General features: G+C 43.6%; 1 protein-coding gene and 1 long non-coding RNA gene across 3 annotated transcripts in view; one reads left to right on the top strand and one right to left on the bottom strand.

Annotated features, from left to right (window-relative positions):
• Positions 1-5,776: 5,776 nt before the first annotated feature.
• On the bottom strand, positions 5,777-8,922 carry LOC133061804 (uncharacterized). Its single transcript, XR_009694041.1, has 2 exons — positions 8,771-8,922; positions 5,777-7,830 (listed from the first exon to the last, which is right to left on the bottom strand). It is a non-coding gene; the product is annotated as an uncharacterized LOC133061804 (long non-coding RNA).
• Positions 8,923-9,153: 231 nt separating this feature from the next.
• Positions 9,154-24,930, top strand: part of BRD4 (bromodomain containing 4) — an 86,035-nt gene continuing 70,258 nt past the window's right edge. For both annotated transcript variants that reach the window (XM_061150014.1, XM_061150015.1), the window contains exon 1: positions 9,154-9,241. The gene's annotated coding sequence lies outside the window, so the exon portion shown is untranslated. The remainder of the gene's footprint in view (positions 9,242-24,930) is intronic.

Below are 24,930 nucleotides of genomic sequence, written 5' to 3' on the forward strand. Positions count from 1 at the left end.
TTGAGGAACCACCAAATTTTTTCTTAGCAGCTATACCATTTTCCATTCCAATCAGCAATTTGCAAGGGTTCCACTTTCTCTACATCCTTCAGTTCAGTCGCTCAGTCGTCTCTGACTCTTTGTGACCCCATGGACTGCAGCATGCCAGGCTTCCCTGTCTATCACCAACTCCTGAAGTTTACACAAACTCATGTCCATTGAGTCAGTGATGCCATTCAACCATCTCATCCTCTGTCATCCCCTTCTCCTCCTGCCTTCAATCTTTCCCAGCATCAGGGTCTTTTCAAATGAGTCAGCTCTTCACATCAGATGGCCAAAGTATTGGAGTTTCAGCTTCAACATCAGTCCTTCCAATGAACACCCAGGACTGATCTCCTTTAGGATGGACTGGTTGGATCTCCTTGCAGTCCAAGGGACTCTCAAGAGTCTTCTCCGACACCACAGTTCAAAAGCATCAATTCTTCAGCGCTCAGCTTTCTTTATAGTCCAACTCTCACATCCACACATGACTACTGGAAAAACCATAGTTTTTGACTAGACTACATCCTTACCGACACTTATTTCCCTTTCTCCTTGTTAAGAGTCTAGCCATCTTAGTAGGTGTGAAGTGGTATCTATCTCACTGTGAGGTTTTCTTTTTTTTTTTTTATGCCACTGTATGGCATGTGGCATCTTAGCTCCCTGACCAGGGATTGAACCTGGGCCCATGGCAGTGAAAGCATGGTGTCCTAACCACTGGACTGCCAGGGAACTATTTTATTGTGGTTTTGACCTATTTTCCTAATGACAAATGATGTTGGGCACCCTTCCATGGGTTTTTGGTCCAGTCCAATTTATCTTTTTGTCTCTGTTGCTTGTACTTTGGGTGTAATAGGTAAGAAATCATTGCCAATTCCAAGGCTGTGAACATTTACGCCTATGTTTTCTTCTAAGTTGTATGGTTTTAGCCCTTACATTTAAGTCTATGATCTATTTTGAGTTAATTTTTGTATATGGTAGGAGGTAGTCCTACCATATACAAAAATTCTATTCCATGTAATATCCAGTTTTCTCAGCACCATTTGTTAAAGAGACCATCTTTCCCCATTGAATGATCTTGGCCACAGTTGTCAAAAATCAGTTGACCATAGCTTCATGGATTTATTTCTGTATTTTTTAAATACTCTGTATTTTTTTGCTCTTTATATCTATTCTCATGCCAATACCATGAAGTAGATTTATAGTAAGATTTGGAATTAGGAAGTGTGAATCTTCCAATTTTCTTCCCCTTTTTCAAGGTTGTTTTTGGTTATTCTGCATGTGAAGTTGCTTCAGTCATGTCCAAATCTCTGCAACCCTACGGATCATGGCCTGACAGGCTCCTCTGTCCATGGGATTCTCCAGGTAAGAGTGGAGTCGATTGCCGTGCCCTCTTCCAGGGGATCTTCTCAACCCACGGATTGAACCTGCTTCTCTTACACATTCCTCACTAGCAGGCAGGTTCTTTATTACTAGCACCACCTGGGAAGCCCTTTGGTTATTCTGCTGCTGCTGCTGCTAAGTCGCTTCAGTCGTGTCCGACTCTGTGCGACCCCATGGATGGCAGCCCACCAGGCTCCACCGTCCCTGGGATTCTCCAGGCAAGAACACTGGAGTGGGTTGCCATTTCCTTCTCCAATGCATGATAGTGAAAAGTGAAAGTGAAGTCACTCAGTCGTGTCCGACTCTTCCCAACCCCATGGACTGCAGCCTACCAGGCACCTCCGTCCATAGGATTTTCCAGGCAAGATTACTGGATTGGGTTGCCATTGCCTTCTCCGTTGGTTATTCTAGGTCCCTTGAATTTTCATATTAACTTTAGGGTTATCTTATTTTCTACATATAAGTCAACAATACTCTGGCAGGAATTACACTGAATCTGCAGACCAATTTGGAGATTACTGTCATCTGTAAAAAGATTAAGTTTTCCAACTCATGATTATGTATGTCTTTCCACTATTTAGTTCTTTAACTTCTTTAAGCAGTGTTCTGTAGTTTCCAATGTATAACTTCTGCACTTACATTGTCAAACTTATTCCTACGTATTCTTTTGGTGTAACTGTAAATGGAGTTGTTTTCTTTTTCTTTTAGCTGCACTGCACAGCTTGTGAGATTTTAGTTCCCCGACCATGAATCAAACCCGGGCATGGATCGAACCTCAGCAGTGACAGACTCCTAACCACTGGACCACCAGAGAATTTACAATACTCCTTCAAATAAAGTTACTTACATCCTTAGTAATTTCTCCTTACTGTGAATTGCATTAAGTTTATGTGGACGACCATGTGTCTAGGTTCCTGCAAATACTCTTAATTCCAGCCAATCCATTTAAGCTGGATTATTTAAATAAAGAACATAAAGTATACAGCAGCTTCTTTATGAGTAAGGTCAACACATTGACTGTTGAATGCCTGCAGGGCCAAGGCCTTGTGGATGCATGCGTCAACTCTTTGTTCAGTAACCTGTCCACAGATACAAACTCAGGACAGATCCTCAACTTGCCCCATGGGAAATGCTTGGGTGTTTTAGCCTCTTAGATGCCTACAAAGATTTGGGAACATTTCTCTAAATAGGAGTGAAGACAGACAGCTCACAAATGTATCATAATTTCCCCTTATTTGCTGCCTTGAAATTATCTGTGGAAGAATTCCTCTTCAGAGATAACCCCCAAGAGTCAATGACTGACTAACTTCAGGGTAACAGAATGTGTGAATTGTTTACTACAATAGTCCCCAGAAGGAAGACTCTAGCCTCCTTAGAGACATAAGTTCCTAACTCATTCCCATTGGAAGAGAACTTAACGATAATACTGTTTGTCTCAAAAGAATTAAGACCACAGCAACATTCCCCAGTGACTCAAATACACTTTGTCTACTTTAACAATGCAAAACCAGAGCAACTAAGGGGATATTTTGGGAGAAGGAAGAATTTGCTTGCCACACTGTTCATCAACCCCACAAAGGCTGAAATATGTCTTCCCTAGGGGAAAGGGTATTTGGTCCCAGGATGTGTTATTAGTTATCTATTGCCGCATAACAAACTACTCCAAAATTTACTGTCTTAAAAAATTAAAGGACACTTATCATTTTGTAATTTCTGGAAGTCAGGTGTTACTTAGCTGGATCCTCTGGTTGGAATTACAGGGTTGTAATCAAAGTGAACTATGGTATTGGAGAAGACTCTTGAGAGTCCCTTGGACTGCAAGGAGATCCAACCAGTCCATCCTAAAGGAGATCAGTCCTTGGTGTTCATTGGAAGGACTGATGTTGAAGCTGAAACTCCAGTACTTTGGCCATCTGATGTGAAGAGTTGACTTATTGGAAAAGACGCTGATGCTGGGAGGGATTGGGGGCAGGAGGAGAAGGGGATGACAGAGGATGAGATGGCTGGATGGCATCACTGACTCGATGGACATGAGTTTATGAGTAAACTCCGGGAGTTGGTGATGGACAGGGAGGCCTGGTGTGCTGCGATTCATGGGGTCACAAAGAGCCGGACGCAACTGAGCGACTAAACTGAACTGAACTGAATCAAAGTGTTGGCCTAGGCTGTGGTTTCTTCTGAAGGTTTGATTATGGATCTACTTTCAATGGTACTGATGTGTTTGCTGGCAGAACTAAGTTCCTTGCAGCTGTTGGACTGACGCCTTTAGTCCAGTGCTGGCATTGACCAGACGCTACCCTCAGTCCCTTGCCACATGGGCCTCTCCTACATGGCAGCTTGCTTCATCAAAAAAGTTGAACCTGAGAAGGCAAAAAAGAGTCCAGCTGGAAAGTCAGTCTTTTGTAACCTAATCATGAAAGAGATACCCTATTGCTTTTGCCATAACTTCTTTGTCATCAACAAGTAACTGGGTCCAGACCACACTCGAGGGGAGGAGTTTACATAAGGGTAATCTTTGGGGGCCATTTTTGAAAGTTGGCTACCAGACAATACTAGTATAAATCTAGATGCAGATGCTCTTTTTTTTTTTTTTGGCTGCACTGCTCAGCATGTGGGATGTTAGTTTTCTGGCCAGGGATTGAACCTGTGCCCCCTGCATTGGGAGCACAGAATCTTAACCATTGGGATGCTGGAGAAGTCCCCACATGCAAGAACATGCTTCATCAGTGCATTTGTCTTGAAGATGAAAGGAGCAAGAGATGTAAGCTTTCAGTCCTGATATGTACTTACTCCAGTTAGAGCATTCCAACATGGGCTTATCCATGAAGTCCTTGCAGAAATAAATGGTCAGGAATCCTTCACCAAAATAGGCTGGCTGCAATTATAGTGAAGATCTGTCAAGAAACCTTTTCTGCTCAGCAAGTGCTGAAGAGAATTTTTGAGCAGTTGGAGCAATTTCACTTGACTTGTCTTTCATTCTGATGCCATGATGATTCCACAAGGGCTTGAATCCCTGTGACCACCAGTAGCTCATGATCAAAATTTTATTTCCTAGCCACTCCACTGGTTCTTGCCCAGAACACATCCAAATCAAGGAAAGATGCAGAAGCAGCCTCCTATCTCCTCAGGACTTTGTGATGCTGGATCTCAGGTTCAGAGCCCTCAGGTGACAGGAAATCGTATAATTTCCCTAAAAATCTCTACATATGTTTATCTGTTTTAGAAATCAACATAGAAATGGACTCATCACATATGCCTTGCTTCTTTGGTTTTCCTGAGTTTCATCTGTGCTACTGTGTGTGGCTGTGACTTGTTCATTTTCATTATACTACATTCTACCAGGCAGACATTTGGGTTGTTTTCAGTGTGGGCTCTTAGGACTATGCTGAACTTTCTTAAGTATGTCACTGAGTTTCCATGGATTAGAATTAGTGGGCCATGGAGTGTGCAGAGCTCCAACTTCACCAAACAAGGCCAAATGTATTCTACAATGATTAAATCAAGCAATGACCAGTATATAAGAGCTCCAACTATCATTCCTTCTTTGACTTCCAGACTCCTTCCTCTTAAGCACTTTTATCCTATGTGTAATACTTGCATTTTCTTTCCACTTTGAAACATAGGGAAAAAAAAAAAAATCACTTCCTTTTCAAAATTGCAATTGCACAGTTCTTCACACTAGGTCTTCCAGCACTCATTATTTTAAGTGTTATAGTGAATGATACTTGTAAATAGTTTGAAACTAAGCAAAAACAGCAAATAAACATGAACAAAGTAGCAGGAACCAAAATGACCCTTAGAGGGTCACCTTGTACCTATTTGTAGCTGACAGAATTATAATGCTTTATTCTGAAACTTATTTTTGTTCTTAGCTAGCTTTTGAGTTAAAAAATTGGCAAGCATAATGGTTGACGAGTGTGTCATTATACATTTGTCAAAACCCATAAGATGCACAACACAAAAAGTGAACTCTAATGCAAACTATGGACTTTAGTTAATAATGTGTCACTATTGCCCCATCAACTCTAACCAATGTACCACATTCTGCAAGATGGGGAAAGTGAGAGGTGTAAGGGAACTCTGTACTTCCTACTCAATGTTAAATCTAAAACTGCTCTCCCAAAACTATAATTAAAAAAAAAAAAAAAAACTGTAAGCAGATAACTTCTGTATAACGGGAAAGAAATTTCCATTTCTCTAAACTTGAGGTTCAAGAGCAGAGATCAGCAAATCTATGGGACAAATATGGACTGCTGTCTGTTTTTCCAAGGCCTTCCAGCAAAGAATGGTTTTCATATTTTTTCAGCAGTTGGGGAAAAAAAAAAACCCAAAAGAACAATATTTTGTGACTTTTGAAATTTACATGAAATTCTAATTTTAGTGTCCATAAAGTTTTATTGGAAAACAACCACACTCTCTTGTTTACATATTAATTATGGCTGCTTTTGTACTACAATGGCAAAGCTACAAAGATTGGTAATGTTACAGAGATGGCATGGCCCACAAACCCTAAATATTGACTACCTGGCTCTTTATAGAAAACATTTATTGGGAGTACCCTGGCAGTCCAGGGGTTGGGACTCTGTCCTTTCATTGGGGGTTAGGAGGGGCACAGGTTTGATCCCTGGTAGGGGTCCCACAAAGTGCACTAAGTAAGCAAAAAAAAAACAAAAAAACACAACAACAAAGAGTTAATTCCTGGCTTAGAGAACACAGCCTTCATGGAGTCATGAGATCTGAGTTCTAAACTGTGTAAACGTGTGATCTTGGGTGAGACATTGCTGTCATACAAGATTTTTGGACAAAGCTTTTGGGACTGCCTTCACAGCTTGTAAATTCTCTTCAGGTTGGATCTGACTTCCAGTCATAGCCAAAAATAGCCCTGTAGTAGGGCCCAGTAAATCAAGCTAGATATTATGGTTTTGTCTAAAATGAAATGTACAGAAGACTTTGTTATGTTACTTGCAAACTGGCAGTTCCAAATGCTTCCCTAAACATGTTTACAGCAACAACAATAAATTAGGTAGATAATGCAACTAGGCTATTATGGGGAAGATGAGTTTTAAATGGATATACTGTTTTGTCTTCTTTTTTTCTTAAAAAGTTATTACTCCATATTCATTTATCCCTGTGTACTTTCCTATTCTTTTTCCATTTCTCATCACCTTCTGCAAATTGCCAGGTATGTGACATTAGGAGCCAGAGATATTCACAAACTTCAATATTCTGTAATACAGTACTAGAATAAACCTTACTAATGAACCTGTTACATTACCTCCTTTGTTGCTGGTAGTTAATAGTTTGTTACTTCATGCTTTGTTAAAATAAAGGGCAAAAGTTAAGTCTTTACTTTGCCCAGGACCTATCATTAATTTATAGTTGACCTTAGTGAAGAGTGAGCAAACCCCATCAGTCAGGTCAGTTGCTCAGTCGTGTCCAATTCTTTGCAACCCCATGGACTGACTGCAGCATGCCAGGCCTTCCTGTCCATCACCAGCTCCCAGAGCTTGCTCAAACTCATGTCCATTGAGTCAATGATGCCATTCAACCATATCTCATCCTCAGTCGTCCCCTTCTCCTGCCTTCAATCTTTCCCAGAATCAGGGTCTTTTCCAATGAGTCAGTTCTTTGCATCAGGTGGCCAAAGTATTGGAGATTCAGCTTCAACATCAGTCCTTTCAATGAATACTCAGGACTGATTTCCTTTAGGATGGACTGGTTGGATCTTCTTGCAGTCCAAGGGACTCTCAAGAGTCTTCTCTAACACCATAGCTCAAAAGCATCAATTCTTCGGCACTCAGCTTTCTTTACAGTCCAACTCTCACATCCATACATGACTACTGGAAAAACCATAGCTTTGACTAGACGCACCTTTGTTGGCAAAGTAATGTCTCTGCTTTACAATATGCTGTCTAGGTTGGTCATAGCTTTTCTTCCAAGGAGCAAGAATCTTTTAATTTCATGGCTGCAGTCACCATCTGCAGTGATTTTGCAGCCCGAGAAAATAAGTCTGTCACTGTTTCCATTGATTCCCCATCTATTTGCCATGAAATAATGGGACCAGATGCCATGATCTTAGTTTTTTGAATGTTGAGTCTTAAGCCTGCTTTTTCACTCTCCTCTTTCACTTTCATCAAGAGGCTCTTCAGTTCCTCTTCACTTTATGCCATAAGGGTGGTATCACCTGCGTATCTGAGGTTATTGATATTTGTCCCAGAAATCTTGATTCCAGCTTGTGCTTCATCCAGCCCGGCATTTCGCATGATGCACTCTGCACATAAGTTAAATAAGCAGGGTGACAATATACAGCCTTGATGTACTTCTTTCCCAATTTGGAACCAGTCTGTTGTTCCATGTCTGGTCTCAGCGCGTGTCTTTGTCTCCCAGAGACAAAACTATTTGACTGCTATCCTAGTGTATCAATATGTTCTGAAAGAAGGGGACATCAGGAATTTTTTTAAATTACCTAGACTTTTTAGAAGAACTGAGTTTGCTATTTTTAAAAGATGGCACTTAAAATGCTAAAAGAGTGATAATAAGGGCAAAAGGGGAGGTTATGGCTTCCCATTTGAAAATTTTTAACAGGATTACCACACTAAACTGTCAGCAACCTAAATCTAATCTCTTCGTTTAGGGAGCTGGATTGTGGCTTGGATCTTAAGGATGAGAAGGTCAGCTGGGGGCCAACTGCAGGGAGAGTGCCCTGGGCATAAAGTCTGATACCTTCTAATCCTTAGATCCCAGCGGCTGGCGAGCCAGCCAAGAAAGATGCCACCCCAGCCTTGCTAACAGCCTCCTCTCCCACCTGCCTTCCCTCACCCCAGCGCCCCCATCGCAGCTCTCTCCCTTAACATTCAAGCCCCACCCTACTCCAGCCTCCTCCAACACCCTTCAGCCTCTCCTGCAGCGCGGCCTCCCTCAGGCAGGTGTCTCTCCCGGCCTCGGTCATCAGTCTGTGGAACCTATCCTCACTGTCTTCCCTCTGAGGGTCTATCATCAATCCCTTCTTAAATTTTTGGATGTCGCCCTGTGTTTTCAGATGTCTTCCCTCAGGCTCAACTTTCAGCCTTCCAAGCGTCTATTCCCTCCCTCAGTCCAAGGGACCCCCTCCGTCAGCCTGCAGGTCTCCTCGTTCGGTCTGAAGTGTTTCCTCTCCGTCTTCGGGATCCCAACTCCCGGTCTGTGAGGTCCCCTCTCAGTCTGAGGTGTATCCTTTTCGGTCTCCGGGGTCCCCTCACGGTCTGGGGCGGGGGGTCCCTCTCGGTCTGAAGTACCTCCCCTCTCGGTCTGCGAGGTCCTCTCTCTCAGTCTGAGATTTCTCCTCCCTCGGTCTGCGGGGTCCCTTCCCTCCGACGAAGCGGTCCCCTACCTCAGGTGTGCAAAATCTCTTGTCAGCTCTCACCCTTGGTCTGGGTTGGGGTGTCGGAGGGTGGGGGTGGTCTCATCTCTCCGCGGACCGCGACCACCTGCTTTCCCCACTCACCGCCCCGCCACCAGCTCGCTGAAGCTCGCTCTCGCTGGTCACGGTTTGGGGCGCGCACGCCGGGCGGCGGCAGCGCGTGACCGCGCGCGCAGCGTGCGCGGTGACGTCAGTGCGCTGGCGGCGGCGGCGGCAGCGGCGGCGGCGGCACGGCTGTTTGTTCTGCTCTCCCGCAGCCGAGGAGCCAAAGCGGGGGCTGCGGCGGCGGCGGCTGCCGGCAGTGCCCGCGGCCGAGCGGGGCCTGTGAGCGCGGCGGAGCGGCGGGCGCGGCGGGCGGGCCCCGGCGCCGCGCAGGCAGCCCGAAGAGGAGGGGGCGGCGGCGGGCGGCTGGCGGGGGCGGCGTGCGGCCTAGCGTCTCAGGTGAGGACCGGTGCCCTTCGGGGCAGCAGACGGCGCGGGGCGGCCTGCTGGGGCCCGCGGCACGGTCCGCGTAACCTGCATTGCGTAATGGGGCTTGTGCGCCAGGAGCTACGCCATCGGCGCGGCGCGGGGGCGGGGAGGCCGGGGCGACGCGGGCTCGGGCCTGCGGGCCTCCGGCGTCCCCGCGCCGCTCGCGCCGGGCCAGGGCCGCTTGCGCCGTTGGCGTCGGGGCGGCAGGGCGGCTCGCGGGCGCCCCGCCGTTGGCGCCACCGCCCCCCGGCTCCGGCTGGGCGGCCGGGCAGGGGCGCGGGCGGGGGGCGCGGGCGCAGCGGCGGGGCGGGTGGCGGGGGGCGGGCCGAGGCGCCCGGCACTTCCTGTCGCCGCCATTTTGTCAAGTGAGGAGGAGGAGGAGGAGGAGGAGGAAGAGGCCGCCGCGGAGTCCGCGGTGCGCCTGGCCCGGGTAAGTCCGGGCCCGGCGTGGTGGTCACGAGCGCCGCTGTTCCCGGCCGCGGTCCCTGGGGCGGCCTTGGCCTCGGTGTTCACGTGGGGCGGCCCGACGCGCCCTCCCTCTGGAGCTTTGGTCCTCTGGCTCAGGCCGGGGCAGCGCGCCCCCGCCCTCATTTCCTCACCTTCCGGACTGTCCCCCGGAGCTCTGCGGAGAACGGAGCTGGTCCCCAGGTGGAGAGAGGAGGCTGCGGCCATACACCTACCGGGAGAGAGGCTGTTGGGGGCGGGAGCCGTGCTCCGAGGGGCGAGCCTGGCCCCCTTTACCCACCCACTCCCGGCACGGCAGCTCCTCACTGGGTGCTTTGTTTTGCTCGGTCGGTGCTCGCTGGCGTCCTTTCCACCGTCTCTTCTATTTGCAGTATTGTGCGTGGTGGTGGTTTGGGGTGGGGATGTGGGGGAGTTGTGATTCAGCGAAATAAAATGACCCTCCCCTCCAAAACGGAAATAGCACAACTTCTCCCGACTGAGATACCCCTAAGGCCCAGGCTTGGATGAAGATGGGAAATCCCACTCTGGTGTAGTGGACTGTACAAATACTTCTGTTCAGGCCTGTGGATGAGTCATGTGCTTTATACTGTGTGGCTGACCTCTGTTTTACTCAAGATCACGCATTGTATTTTGAAGTGTTATTTTTGTTTACTCATTGAACGTTTTGTGCAACCTGGTCCTGTGTATGGTCTTGGCCCTTGGGTTACTTTTTATGTTTGTGCTGGATGTAAGAAGTAACCTCTTGGAGTCTGCGCCTCATGAGAATTAAAGTGCTTTTCTTACCTTCAAGAGAGTTTTCTCTGTCGTGTTTACAAAGACCATCAGAGTACCTCTAAGCCAGTGGCTCTTTGGTGCTGTAGTAATGTTTGGGAGATTTCTGTGAATAGGGCTGTCAGGTTCCTTAAATTGTTGGTTCTTGGGATTTAGTTCTTGGAGGTTGTAAAGAAAGCAATCCCCAATAGGATTTATGAGTATGTTACCAGTTTCAAGAAGTTTTTGGATGGCACAGTCTGTTTTATGACCTTGCCAGTAATCTGGTAAAACATTATTTTCGGTTAAATTTGGACGGGGTTTATCTTTCCACCAAGGTTTTAGGTAACCTGTTCTCCCCCCAGTCTTCAACCTGGGAAAGATAAACTTCTATGATTTGCCTCAACCAAATCGAGAAAAGTCTGATCTGAAACAAATGCATTGCTCCCTGTTACCTGCTATACCCACTTAACCTTAGTAGGAAACATAGTATTTAAGGGTTCAAGCTGTGGAGTGAGTCTCTTAAGATGGTTTTACTTTGTCTTATCTGAGGACGTGAACCCACATGTGTGCATCTTGCTAGAATTCAGCCCCAACCAAATTGCTGAAGATAAGAAATTTTGCTAACCGATGAAAGTTAGAACATGAAAATGACTGCATTTTAAGGATGGGTTGGCTGTTTTGAGGTGTCTTTAAGGCTAACCTCCCTGGTTGAGAGGGTGATGAGGAAAAATATTACAAGAGAATCATTGGCCACTTTGTAAAATTTCCACTAAATTATTGAATTGTTTAACAGAATTTAGACTTTGTTACCAAAAGTTACCCCTTTGAGCCAGTTGTTGTGATCTTTGAACTAAATTGCAATTTTGCTTTTGGAGGTGGAGGGGATGCAATATTTTCGTGTTACACAATTCAGGTTATTGAATGACTTGAGATTATGAATTTCAGAAGGAGACTGGAGTCTTTTTATTTAAAATTTCAGTAAAAACCGTTTGGTATCAATGATGTGAAGACCCTGGGCTGTTAAATCTGTTCTGAGAGCCCACTGTTGTCGTCTGTATCAATGGTGTGGATGTAAAACGTTTCACATTATGGTTTTGAATAAAATTGTAAGGTAGACATGTTTGTTTTTATGTTCCAGGTACATCTGTAAAACCGGGGGGGGGGGGGTGGGGGGGGGCTTATTGAAAACTGCTGCTGATGTTTAATAAATCTTTGTGATTTTTAGTGTTTAGAAAAGAATTGGGATTGTTTGCTGATGCTGACATTTAATTCATAAGACATGAGTTTGTTAAAAATAAATAAAATTTCGTTAAATTATACTTAAAAAAACCCCACAAAACTGGAATGTGAGTTCCATGAGGGCAGGGTTTTGTTTGCCAGTCTTTGCCTATTTTTATTCTTTAGTGTATCCTCAGCACCTTTGAAGAGCAGCTGTGATATTCTTTGAGAGAATAAACTGGAGAGATAATTGAAGAAGAATTTGGCATGCCCATAATACCAAATGCAAATAGTTTCTCTTAAATCATTAAAATATTAAGGGGCATAATTAATAAGTAGTGACTTTCAGGGAATGTGAATTTTAACTAAGATAACGTTAAGGTCTCTAATTGTGGTAAACTTATTAATAGTTGGAGCAGCATGACATGCAGTTGCCTCTGTGCGCTGTCTACTGTACATTTCCCACTTTGCAGTTTGAAATGTGGTGAGTGGGTTTGGATTGTGGTTCAGTCCTGACCTGGGAAAAGTATTTTAAGAGGGAGATGAAGTGGGTAATAAATAAGTATGGGTAGCATTTCTTAATGTGAATCTCATTTTGTCAGTAAAAATAATTTTTTTAAAAAAAGGCATCGAGCCCTGATTTCACGTGATTGACCAGTCTGTTTCATCAAATATTTTTTGAGCTTCTGCTATGTATAAAGAAAGACAAAAAGATATTTGCACGATGATTTCTTTATGGCACATATAATTTTAATTAATGTATTCACCCCCAAACATTGAATATAAATTATATACATTTTGAGCGTTATACTATTATTGTAAAATCTTATTGTTTTGTTTTTAGTCATTTTGTAATAGCTTTATTGAGATACTGTGCACGAATGATAGTTCACCAATTTACAGCGTACAATTTAGTGGTTTTTTAGTATATTCTGAATGGTGCAGCCACCACCACAACCAATTTGAGAACATTTTCATCTTTCCAGAAAGAGATCCCTATTCATTAGCAGGCACTCTCTATCCCTTCAATCCATGGCAACTACTGATGTACTCTCTGTGTCTATAAATTTGCCTGTTCTGGGTATTTCAGGAATTGTACAATATATATAACCTTTTGTGTCTGGCTTCTGTCACTTGGTGTAATGTTTTCAAGGTTTATGGTGTAGCATGAATCAGTACTTCATTTCTTTTATGAGTGAATACTGTTCCCTTATGTGCATATGTCACATTTTATTTCTCTGTTCTTCAGTTGATGGGTATTTGGGTTTCCACTTTTTTGGACTATGGTGAATGGTGCTGCTCTGAACATTCACGTACAAATTCTTGTGTGGACATTTTGTATTAATTTCTGTTGGGTGGATAGCTGGGAGTGGAATTGCTAGGTCATGGTACTTAACCATGTGCGATGACTTTTTATTGCAGTGATTTTTCTAGTACTTTCATGGAGGGGTTAAAAAAAAAAAAAGCTTAATGGAATGTGGTGTAGCCATTTAAAAGAATGGGGAATGGAAGTACAAGGTTGTCAGCCTGTTGACCTGTGGTATAGTCTGCATGGTTTGATCCCCATTTGGTTTCTTAATTGTAATTGTTAGAGAACAGCTTGAAGTGCTGATGAGGTACAGAGAATAGTCTGGAAGATGCATCCCAGACTTGTACCGTTGCTGTAAAATGTTTAAAAACACTTAGGGTTCCCCCCCCCCCCAGTCCAAACAGGCTACAACTGATTAAACTTGATTTAAACTGCATCCACATGGGCCACTGTAAATCATGGGATATATTCCATTCTAAAGAAATAGATGGAGAGTGAGTCCAGTCTCAAAGTTAGGGCAAAACAGCCCTCTGTCCAGCTGTCCTGTAATAGCACTGGTTGGTCCACATCATTTGCAAAAGAGATTGTAAGGGTTTTCTGTGCTTAGCTTTTCAAAAAATACTACACTGTGAACATTTCCAAAATGCTCTATTTTAAATGGGTGTCTAAAATTCTATTACATGAACATACCATAATTCTGCTGTTTCTGGTGATGATTTTCAAGTTTTCCCCTTTTTTCATCTCTAGAAATGAAATTACCAGACCAGATGGGGTGTGTTTTTGGAAACTTGGTACAATTTAGTTTTCTGGAAAAGTTCTATGACTTTCTTTTTATCCAATCAAACTTGACAGTGTCTTGTTTATAAGGATGAGGCTTTTAACAACCCCCAACCCCCAACAAATAGCAATTAGGTAAAACCCAAGTGTGGTCTTGGTGTTCTGTGAAGCCTTCTGAGAAGCAGAAGTGGCTCGAACATCTTGCTCTTTGACCTTTCTTCTCTCCTGCCCAGAGTTGGACTTTGCTTCCTGAAATCAGGTCTCAGAATTCCTGACTCCATGATAGAAGTCCAGTGTAATCTGAATGCTCTGGGGAAGGCTTGAACAGCCTCTTGGCATCCAGTCCTGTCTCATTTTTGCTGACCTGCTCCAAGGACTGATACTGCCAGGGTGGCACTGTAGACCCCAGTTTGAATCCCGGCCCTCTTGCCTGCTCTGTGACTTTCAGCTTCTCACTCGACCTTCCGCAGACTTCACTTGTCCACCTTTCAGTTGAGGGTAAAGTGAGGTGGTGCTCTCTCAAGGTTATTTGCTGTCATTATCCAGGGTGAAGAATGGAAGTGGGGCGAGGTATTAGAAAGTAGAGCGGCTGAGGGTTTGGAAGATGCACCAGCTGACATGCCTGGACACTGTGTCATCAGGTGATACCAAGATCAGCCAGGTGCCTTTCAGATCCCCCTCTGTGCTGTCAAGTCTTCCTTCGAGTGAACTCGGAGTAGAGCTCAATGGGGGAGGTGATTTAAAGTGTGGATTGGATTTTTTAAGTGAAGATTTGTCTTTAGCTGATAATGAGATTTAAAGTGGGGGGTAATGGGATTAATGGAAATTCAGCAAGCTCTGGGGGTGCCCACCCTGGGATATTGTTGACTGTATAGTTTTGGGGAAGGTGGTCCAGTGTATTTTCAGTCCTAAGATGAAACCGAACCATTTCATTAAAACCTGGTTATGTGAACAATGGCAACAGCTGTCCGAAATTGCTGGTGGAGGAAGTCTTTCCAAAGCACAAGCACAGCGTCTCTCTGTGCCTTCCCTGCCTGTTTGGCACTAAATTAAAGTACGTTGACATTTGGACTTGGTGAGAGGATTCTGGTCTCCAGGAAGGTTTGTATCACGAGTATCACAAGTCAGGGTCTCCTTGGAAAGGAGGCAGGCAGTTGTATGGTGGGCCAGAAAAGTGGAGCTGCTGGCTGGGAGGCTAAGTTCCTGCTGATGGACTCTGGGCCTGTTGACCAGAAGAAAACCAGTCAATGCCAGTCACCTTTACTAGGGACTGTCAGGATCCAGTTCCATGTGGAATGCTTTTCGTGTGTGTGTGTGTGTGAAACCTAATTGAAGAGTCTGTTTCTTTCAGAGATTGATCAGATACAAGCATTTAACTGAAAGTTAGGAGCACCTAAATGAATATGTATTTCTTCTTTTTGATCTGTGACATACTTACAAATAAAGGGTTTTTAAAGGTCACCCTAGGTATAGGTTATTCTGTGATTTGTTCCTTGACAAGTGTTGGCCTGTTCTCAATGTAGCAAGTTTCAGGACTTCAGGCTATGGCTAGCAGAGTTGGGCTTGGGTGGAGCTGTGTACTGAAAAGGGAGACCTGTGGAGTCCACGTCGGGGCATCAGTCCCAGCCCTACCTCCTTCTGACCTTGACCTCAGCCTCAGGCAAGTTACGTAATCTCCCTACACTTCAGTTTCCTTATTGGTAAAACAGGATCTGTATGTTTAAGCATTGACTGGGTAGACAAAAGATGGGGGTGCCAGGCATCTGGGTTGTATTAAGATAGGGAAGGGAAGGGGGTCTCTGACTTGTACTATGTTTGTTTGGCGGTGCGGGGGAGTGCTGCTTTTGCTCTGCCGAAGGGTTTCAAAAATAGCTGCGCAGGCCTTACTGTGCCTGTGGTCATTTCTCTTATTTTGGTGTGCGCTTAAGGCTGAAACTTTGTTTCTAGTTACTCTCATGCCAAGAGACACTGGCACATTGTGGAAGCACTGCCAGGGAGAGGTGTTGGGCTGGTATTATGCAATTTCTAGAAACAGGAATTAGTAGTTTCTGTGTCTTTGTGTGTAGCTAACATACCCCAGGCAGTAACACATACATGCCTACAAGCGAATTGGCCTTTGAAATTATTTTTTGTAAAAGAGAGAGAGCAAGATAAATTGAGGGATTTTACACTTAAAACATTCTTCACTATGTTTGAGGAAACATACATTTCAGGTGAGCAAATTCTGAAGGTTGAAACAAGAGGACTGCATGGAGCGTGAACCTGCCAGTGCAGGTTGTGCGAGCATGCGCCTGTGCCTCCGTGCACAAGAGGGAGAGAAGGAGCTGGGCTGGACACTCTGCATCTACTGTGTGCCTTCCTTGGACAAGTTGCATATCCTTCCAGGCCTCAGCCTCTCATATGTTCAGCTCAGTCGCGTCCAACTCTTTGTGACCCCATGGACTGCAGCACGCCAGGCCTTCTTGTCCATCACCAACTCCTGGAGCTTACTCAAACTCATGTCCATTGACTCGGTGATGCCATCCAACCGTTTCACCCTCTTTTGTCCCCTTCTCCTCCCACCTTCAGTCTTTCTCAGCATCAGGGTCTTTTCAGATGTGTCCGTTCTTTGCATCAGGTGGCCAAAGTATTGCAGTTTCAATTTCAGCATCAGTCCTTCCAATGAATATTCAGGACTGATTTCCTTTAGGATGGACTGGTTGGATCTCCTTGCAGTCCAAGGGACACTCGTGTCTTCTCCAACACCACAGTTCAAAAGCATCTATTTTTTGGCGCTCAGCTTTCTTTATCATCCAACTCTCACATCCATACGTGACTACTGGAAAAACCATAGCTCATATGTAAAAACGATACCTCATATGTAAAATGAGGTAACAGATTTGGGCTCCAGTGAACTTTGACCACAGTCTAGGTTTTAAGAGAAAGTAATTCTTGTTTTGGGTCTGTCTTTCAAACTCTGGATTATGAAGTGAATTTAGTAGGTTGAAATCATTGTTTGGGAGGAGGGGAGGAAATGTCAAAGGGTGTTACACATTTCAGGGTATTTCATAAAACCTTTGCTGTGATTCTGTGTATTGTGTACACGGCGAACTCTGTTTCCTATTGTGAATCTTTTCAGACTGTATGAAATAGCCTTGTTTTAGATACCACTCATTATTAACTGTGGGTACTCTGAATTTTTTTTTTCTTTCTTTTTTTGGTGGTCATTTTACAATCATTTCTTTATCATTTGCCCAAGGTGTTTGTCCTGGATATGCTTTCTAGTAGCATGTGAACTGCATTGATCTTTAGTTTCTTTTCTTCCTTGTGCTGTGCTTGCTAGAAACTCTTTGGAGGGTAGAGTGGGATGGGGAAGTTGAGGAGAAAGCATGTGGGGAAGGCTGTCAGCAGATTGCAACAAGCAAAACAGTAAAGAGTATTTTGTGTGTGTGTTTGGGGGGGGCCAAGTTATTTTTACTCTTGAGATCATGTCCTCCCAGCTTTTTAATTAAGCAAGATGTTAGTTCTAAAGGAAATGGCTATATTGGTTACTTACTTATGGTATCAATAACAAACACGAAACAAAAGGGGATTTGTTGAAACAAAATGGAATTTGCTGGTTGATGTAGTAAGTCTAGAGTGGACCTCAGGCACAGCTGAAATCAGAGACTCAAATAGGGACATCAGAGCTGTTTTTTATCGCTGATACCCTGACTTCGAGATCAAGAGTGATTCTTCCTGAGTCGTGCTCTGATGACAGAAGACACTGGCTTGGATCATTGCCCATCCCTGACCATGTTCAGAGTGGGAATGCCAAGCCACCTCACTCGAACATAACACATTCATTCATTCATCTCTGCCCTCCACTTGCTCACCTCCAGTGGCAACCCCAGCAGCATCTTGCTCCTCATTGTGAGTCATGCTAGATGGGATAATTTTTTTGAACAGTCTCCATTTTATATTTGAAGTGGAGTGTACCCCCTATCTTGAAGCAATAAATTTTGGATGGCTGAAGGGAAGTTAATTTTCGATACTTGGTCATAAAAACCAGAATTAGCTGCAATCAGCTTATAACGAGTTTCTCAAGAAAAAGGATAAAGTGAAGATAGTTAAGGATGTGGATATTCCAGATCCTTGGTCCAGAATTAAATGAAAGACATGATTTATACCAGGTTCAGGTACAGAGTGATTTGCTGTGGGGACTCAGGGAGGAGTCAGCCAAGTCTCAGTAGCCTCTTGGGTGGATAAGAAGACTCCAACCGCTGGTGATAGAGCCTAATTTGATCAGTAAACAGCCCTCAGGAAGCACAGGGGTGAGATAGGCTTATAACATGGAAGGAAGTGCAGGGGAAGACTGGATTAAGAGACCAGGTAGGTAAACATCAGCATATTCATTCATTCATGAAATTGTAATGGAGAATGAATGTTTCAGTAGACGGGATTCATCTTTGTCCACACAATAACTACATTTGTAATTTTGCTATTTGTTAAGCTGTTTCTATACTTAAATTCTTGTAAAGTCTGCTGCTTGGCATTCCTCTAGTATTACAGAAAGCTTACTCAGATTTCCATAATCAAAAACAAGTGTTAAGCACTGCTAGAGTAATCATTTTCCTACAGTTCTTTCTGTTGGATTTATTCAGTTCTTTAAGGGACTCAAAATAATTGAGGATCCAGTGGCCAAGGATAGATCAGCTCCGCTTCTCTTTAGAGCATCAGTTCTTAATTTAAGGGGAGGTTGGAGGTCCCTTTGAAAAGGTGACAAAGCTGTGGATCCTTTCTCCAGAAAAATGCATATGTGTGAACATTGAATAGTTAGGGGTAGAGGCATTTCTTAGAACCCTAGAGCCCATCCAAGAAGCATGTACTAAAATGAATTTCCTGAGTTTACTTTGTGAATGAGAAGTTATTATGTTAATTAAATGACCTGTGATGATTTTGAAGACTTTTGTTTTTGCATGTATCCTGCTTTCCCAAACATTTGCAGTTTTTATGACCCTAGGAAACAATGTGGAGCACCCATTTTGGTTTATCCTTGTGGAAAATTCTCCAGAGGCTTTCTCAGAGCTGTCAACCTGTGTTAGCTGTGGTGCAGATCTGCCCGGGGCCTTCTACACCCCTCTTTTTCAACTTGTTCTTTTTCTTGGGTATGAGGAATGTCTCAAAATGCCAGACTGGGCCTATTGGAGTGGCTGCGGGTGAAGGAAGGTTTTTGTTCTAGGGCTCTTCGCTGAAGCAACTTCCGCTGTTCATAAAACTGTTTTCCAGGATTTGGTGTTGGCTTGGAGCCTTTGCTGCAGAAGGTAATCCAGTGGCCTTCTAGCCAGCCTGATCATTTGGTTGTGCTGGATATGGGTAAACTTAGAAAGACTCGTGGATGTGGTCCCTTATGTGGCTTAGTGCCTGCTCTTAGCTGTGGGACCTTTTTTCCCATGCCTGCATTTGAACCTGCAGACTGAGGGAGACAGAACTTGTGAGATGAGAAAATGCCATTCTTCAGTGTGGTATGTGTGTGCTTAGGGATTGAAACGTGCTGCACAGGTGCTGTGCATGATGCCATTCTTCTCTCTTCCAGATAAATCCTTTGTCTGGTAGAAGGAAGGGGAAATTCAGTATCATTAGCTTGAATAATTCATGCTTTGTAATTGGGGCAGAGTTGTCAAAGGATGCAAAGTAACTTGTATTACTTCTAGGAATAGTGCATATTGTTTTAAAAATTGAGTAGAGTAAATTTTAAGGTCTTAGTGACTTTCTTCAGTGGTTTGTGAATGGGGCAGCATCCTACCTAGCACATAGGGAGGGAAAGACTTGTGACAGAGAGCGCGGTGGGGGAAACTAGGCCATCGAAAAACAAATTGCTTGTGGCAAGGTCACTTTCTTTTTAGGGATGACAGGGGTCTGTCGGGCAGATTACCTCACTAGTGCTGACCAGGTGATTCCTGATTGACTGGTTTTAAGATTCCATTTCTGGGAGAGCCGAAACTAATTAAGCTGTGGTTTGTTGACCTGGGGCTCATTCTGGGCCTGTTTTCCTCTTTTTAGCAATATCAAAACCTCTTTGCTTTCCCCTAATCTCTAAAGTTTGAATTAAATTTATATGTGCTAATGGATATTTCCCCCATTCATTTTCTATTGGTCTTTGGCTGTAATTAATCCCTTTGCTCTGCCCAGTTGAGTTACAGTCTTATGTATTGTACAGACATGGCTTTGTTGCTTAAACAGTTTGCTCTTTTTCTTCTGTAATTAAAAGAAATATAACTTAGATGAAAGAGTTTTATAAGAGGTGGTACCACCCATGTGTAGGTTGTTTTCATTCATAATCTTCATTTAAAGTTTTTTAGCTCTGAAGTACTTTAAATTATATTTAAAAAAAAAAAACCCTGCTAAGTAATGAAGTTTGCATATGTGTCTTCATTTTCCTTTTGATTCCAGGAAACTATTGTGCTCACAGATTAGTTGTCTAGAAGTAACACCACCTTCATGTTCATCTATTTCAAGATAATAGGTCACATATATCTGTAATCCCAGGAGTGCAGTTTTGACTCTAACATTGGAGCTGATAGCCTGCACCATAGCTTGCCTGTCCTCAGTGTCATTTTCAGGACACCTGTGGGCCTCTTTGCTCTGGGAGCCCATCTGAGTACCCTTCCCTTAAACTTGTGAGAGCTGGATACCTTCCCTGGCCTGTGGCTCTTTAAACACCCCAGCCCCGCAATTGTTCACCTTGAGACAGTTGCTTATCTTTGATCATTGACTCTGTGAAAAGGAGTTAGCAAGTAATTTCCTATGAACAGATTTCCCTTCAAAGGATAGAAATACCTTTTCTGAATAGATCTTTTTTGGTTTCTTGTTGTTTAGTTAACCAAGTCATGTCCAACTCTTGCAACCCAATAGACTAGCCCACCAGGCTCCTCTGTCCATGGAGTTTTCCAGCAAAAAATACTGGAGTGGGTTGTCTTTTTTTGTTTCTTCAGTTCAGTCGTGTCTGACTCTTTGTGACCCCATGGACTGCAGCATGTCAGGCTTCCTGGTCCATCACCAACTCCCGGATTTTATTCAAACTCATGTCCATCGAGTCAGTGATGCCATCTAACCATGTCATCCTCTGTCGGCCCCTTCTCCTCCTGCCTTCAATCTTTCCCAGGATCAGGGTCTTTTCTAGCGAGTCCATTCTTCACGTCAGGTGGCCAGAGTATTGGCGTTTCAGCTTCATCATCAGTCCTTCCAATGAATATTCAGGACTGATCTCCTTTAGCATGGACTCGTTGGATCTCCTTGCAGTCCAAGCGACTCTCAAGAGTCTTTCCCAACACCACAGTTCAAAAGCATCAGTTCTTCGGCTCTCAGCTTTCCTTATAGTCCAACTCTCACATCCATACATGACTACTGGAAAAACCATAGCATAGCTTTGACTAGATGGACCTTTGTTGGCAAAGTAATGTCTCTGCTTTTTAAAATGCTGTTTAGGTTGATCATAGCTCTTCTTCCAAGGAGCAGGCATCTTTTAATTTCATGGCTGTGGTCTGTTTCTTCCTGCTGGCCTATTCTGAAGTGGTAGATTGGAACAGAAGTCACTCAGCTTGCTGTCTGAGTCAGCCTTCATGTATGGAACTTCAGTGTGAATCACTTCCCTTTCTCCACTCTATTCCCCTGCACAGATGGAGCTTGTGCATCTGTTTATGATCTCTCCATTTTAGTGAATATTCTGAGTGATTACTGTGTGCCAGGTGTACTGTTTGTTGAATTTCTAAGACTTTCTGTATTCCTAAAGTCCTCTGAAGATAGGTACTGGTATCATTTCTGTCTTACGGATAAGAAATTTGACATCCAGAGAGCTCAGTCACTTGGACAGGGTTGCTGGTAAGTGTCAAGGCCTGGCTCTAGAGCCCAAGGGTTCGTGACTAGGGAGGAAGGAATGTAATGCATGCAGATGGTTGGAATGGTACCTAATAGAATAAGGTAGATCTTGGAAGTACTCTCTGAGAGGTACAGGCCAGGCAGTCCTGGAAGGAAGAAACCATCCAGCTGTGAATGTTGGAAAAGAGATGACATTTCGGCTGGTCTGTCAGTGAGGATAGCTAAGGCTTGGATGGAGACCTGGATAGTGCTGCAAGCAAACACCTGTCCTTTGGAGGCAGTCCCCATGGCAGAGAATTACCAGAGGAGGGTCGTTGCTTTCACTGGACAGATCTTTTCATCCAGGATTCTGTGCCACTCTCCTGAAGAGTCTGATGAGGAAATGCAAACAAGTGGGATTGGGCTGCTTCCTGAAAAGGTTTCCACCAGCGCTTTGACTTGGTCTCACCTCCGTTTTCCCCTTGATACTCCAGTGGAAGTATATGAGTACAGAAGAGGAATTTTGGGGGAGCAGTAAGCTGGAGTGTCATCTTTAGCCCAGGCTTGTTAAATCGGTGTGAGCTGGATGATCTTTTACGATTACCGTGAGCTGCACAGTCTCTAAGCTCTGCTTCTTGTAGGGTGAAATTGAATTCCAGCTCTTGGGTGCTTATTTCCCACGTAGGGACTCTTATTTACAAGGAATTTCCTGCCGGAAGCAAACTTGCTGACTTGGATGATTCCTTCTTCGTGTGTGCATGGGACTTCCTACGTTATCAGGTGCTGTGTTCACTATTCTGTGTGTGAAGTGAGGATTCAGTGATGAGTAGAAGTGTCTCCCATGTTTATATGCCATGTACATTTAAAATGTGACTGGGGCTTGGGGGAGTGAGACAGGTGTTTCAGAGACCTTAGTATCTTCAGTGGTGAGCAGCAACCCAGTGTTAGAATGGTGGTAATTCATTTAACAAGTGTGTCTTGAAGAAATAGATGTTTCATTTTACTTTTAAAACTTTTCTTTCAATTTGTAAAATGGCAAATCATCTCCTTGAATAAAGGTTTGGCTCTGAGTATCTGTGAAAAAATTATCTAGTCAAGAGAAAATGGTAGATGTTAAACAAAGTGCCTGCAAAACTTGACTAGTAAGCTAGTTGGAAAGTACTGGGTTGGCCAAAAGGTTCGTTTGCTTTTTTCCATAAGAACTGTAGTAGTGGTTAGCTGTCTTTAAATGTCATCTGAAACAGCTTCGTTAGATTGTATGGTGACGGCTGTCATATCAGCATGCATTAAAAAAAAACAACAACAACAAAAGGTGAATTTTTGTGTGTGAAAGTGAAGTCGCTCAGTCGTGTCCGACTCTTTGTGACACCATGAATTTTTGTGTAGTCATCTTAATATTGAAGATGAAAGAAAAAGCAACATTTTCAGCATATTATGCTTTATTGTTTCAAGAAAGGCAAAAATGCAACTAAAAAGCAAAAAGATTTGTGCAGTGTCTGGAGAAGGTGCTATGACTGAATGTGTCAGAAGTGTGTTTTGAAGCATTGCGATGGAAATTTCTCACTGCACGGTGCACCACAGTTGAGTAGACCAGTTGAAGTTGCTAGCAATCAAATTGAAACATTAGTGGAGAATAATCATTGTTACACCACGTGGGAAATAGCTGACATACTCAAAATATCCAAATCAAGCGTTGAAAATCTTTTGTACCATCTTGGTTATGTTGATCACTTAGATGTTTGGGTTCCACATAACTGAAGCAGAAAAAAACCTTCCTGACAGTATTTCCGCATACGATTTCTTTACTGAAACGTAACAGAAATGTTCTGTTTTTTTAAAATAAATTGTGATAGATGATGAAAAGTGGATACTGTACAGTAATGTGAAATGAAAGATTGTGGAGCAAATGAAATGAACCACCACCAACCACACCAAAGGCCGGTCTTCATCCAAAGGTGATGTGTCTATGGTGGGATTGGAAGGAAGTCCTTTTATTACGATCTCCTTCTGAAAAGAAAACAATTATTTCTAACCAGTACTGCTCCCAGTTAGACTAGCTGAAGGCAGCACTTGATGAAAAACATCTAGAGTTAGTCAACAGAAAATGCATTATCTTCCATCAGGATAATGCAAGACCACATGTTTCTTTGGTGATTAGGCAAAAATTGTTACAGCTTGTCTGGGAAGTTCTGATTTGTCTGCTGTGTTCACCACACATTGGACCTTTGGATGTCCATTTATTTTGGTCTTTATAAATTCTCAATGGGAGAAAATTAAATTCCCTGATAGACTATAAAAGGCACCTGAAACACTTCTTTGCTCAAAAAAGGTAAGTTTTGGGAAGATGGAATTACAAAGTTGCCTGAAAAGTGGCAAAAGGTAGTAGAACAAAATGGCGAATACATTGTTCAATAAAGTTCTTGGTGAACTTTAAAGTAAAACTTAGTTTTACTTTAAAAACCAAAGGAACTTTTTTCCAACTCAGTACATTATCAAAATATAATAGATTTATTGCTGCATAATTTTGTTGCTCTAAAACTCTAAAATTGCATATTTGAAATTCCCATCCTGTAGTACTGTGAGCTCCTGGCTCTTGTCACAAGACCATTGCCCAATTCCATGTCGTGATTGTTTGCTGCTTCTGCACTCCCTCCATATTTTAGGGTCCAGTTTGGAGCATTCTTATTTTACAGTGATCTGCCCAGTTTCTAGGGTTTCCCTTGTGGCTCAGTTGGTTAAAAATCCACCTACAATATGGGAAACCTGGGTTCCACCCCTGGATTGGGAGGATCTCCTGGAGAAGGGGAAGGCTACCCACTCAAAGCAGTGCTCTCCAGTGGAACTTTGTACAGTCATAGAAACATTTGTTTTCTGAGTTATTTAGCGTGTTAACACTACACTCACGTGGCACATAAGGCCTTGAAAGTGGCTGGAAGACTAACATTGTGCTCGGTTTGACAGATTTTAGAGAAGCTGAACTCATTTTAGTCCCATGGTGCTTTCAGGTATCTGTGTTAACATTGGCCTGTGGGCAGGTGGATGTGCAGTTCTAGAATTCAGGGGAGGGTTTGCCAGACTTGAAAGCTTTGGGCAATTGTCAGGAAGGTGAGAGAAGTCTCCCTGGGGCTGTGGGGGGAGAAATGAGGGACCTGGGACCAGCATTTAGATGAGAAGATAGTGGGGACTGAATCCTGATTTATGGATAGGTAGGTTTCTCCTTTATTCTTCTCCTCCACCCCTAGGAGGTTGGGAGAGGAATCCCAGAAAGTGCCTGGACTTGAGAGCCAAGCCTGTGCAGGATGAGAACTCAGAGAATTAGCCC

The sequence above is a fragment of the Dama dama genome, chromosome 9, assembly GCF_033118175.1.
Source record: "Dama dama isolate Ldn47 chromosome 9, ASM3311817v1, whole genome shotgun sequence".
NCBI classification, from domain to species: domain Eukaryota; kingdom Metazoa; phylum Chordata; class Mammalia; order Artiodactyla; family Cervidae; genus Dama; species Dama dama.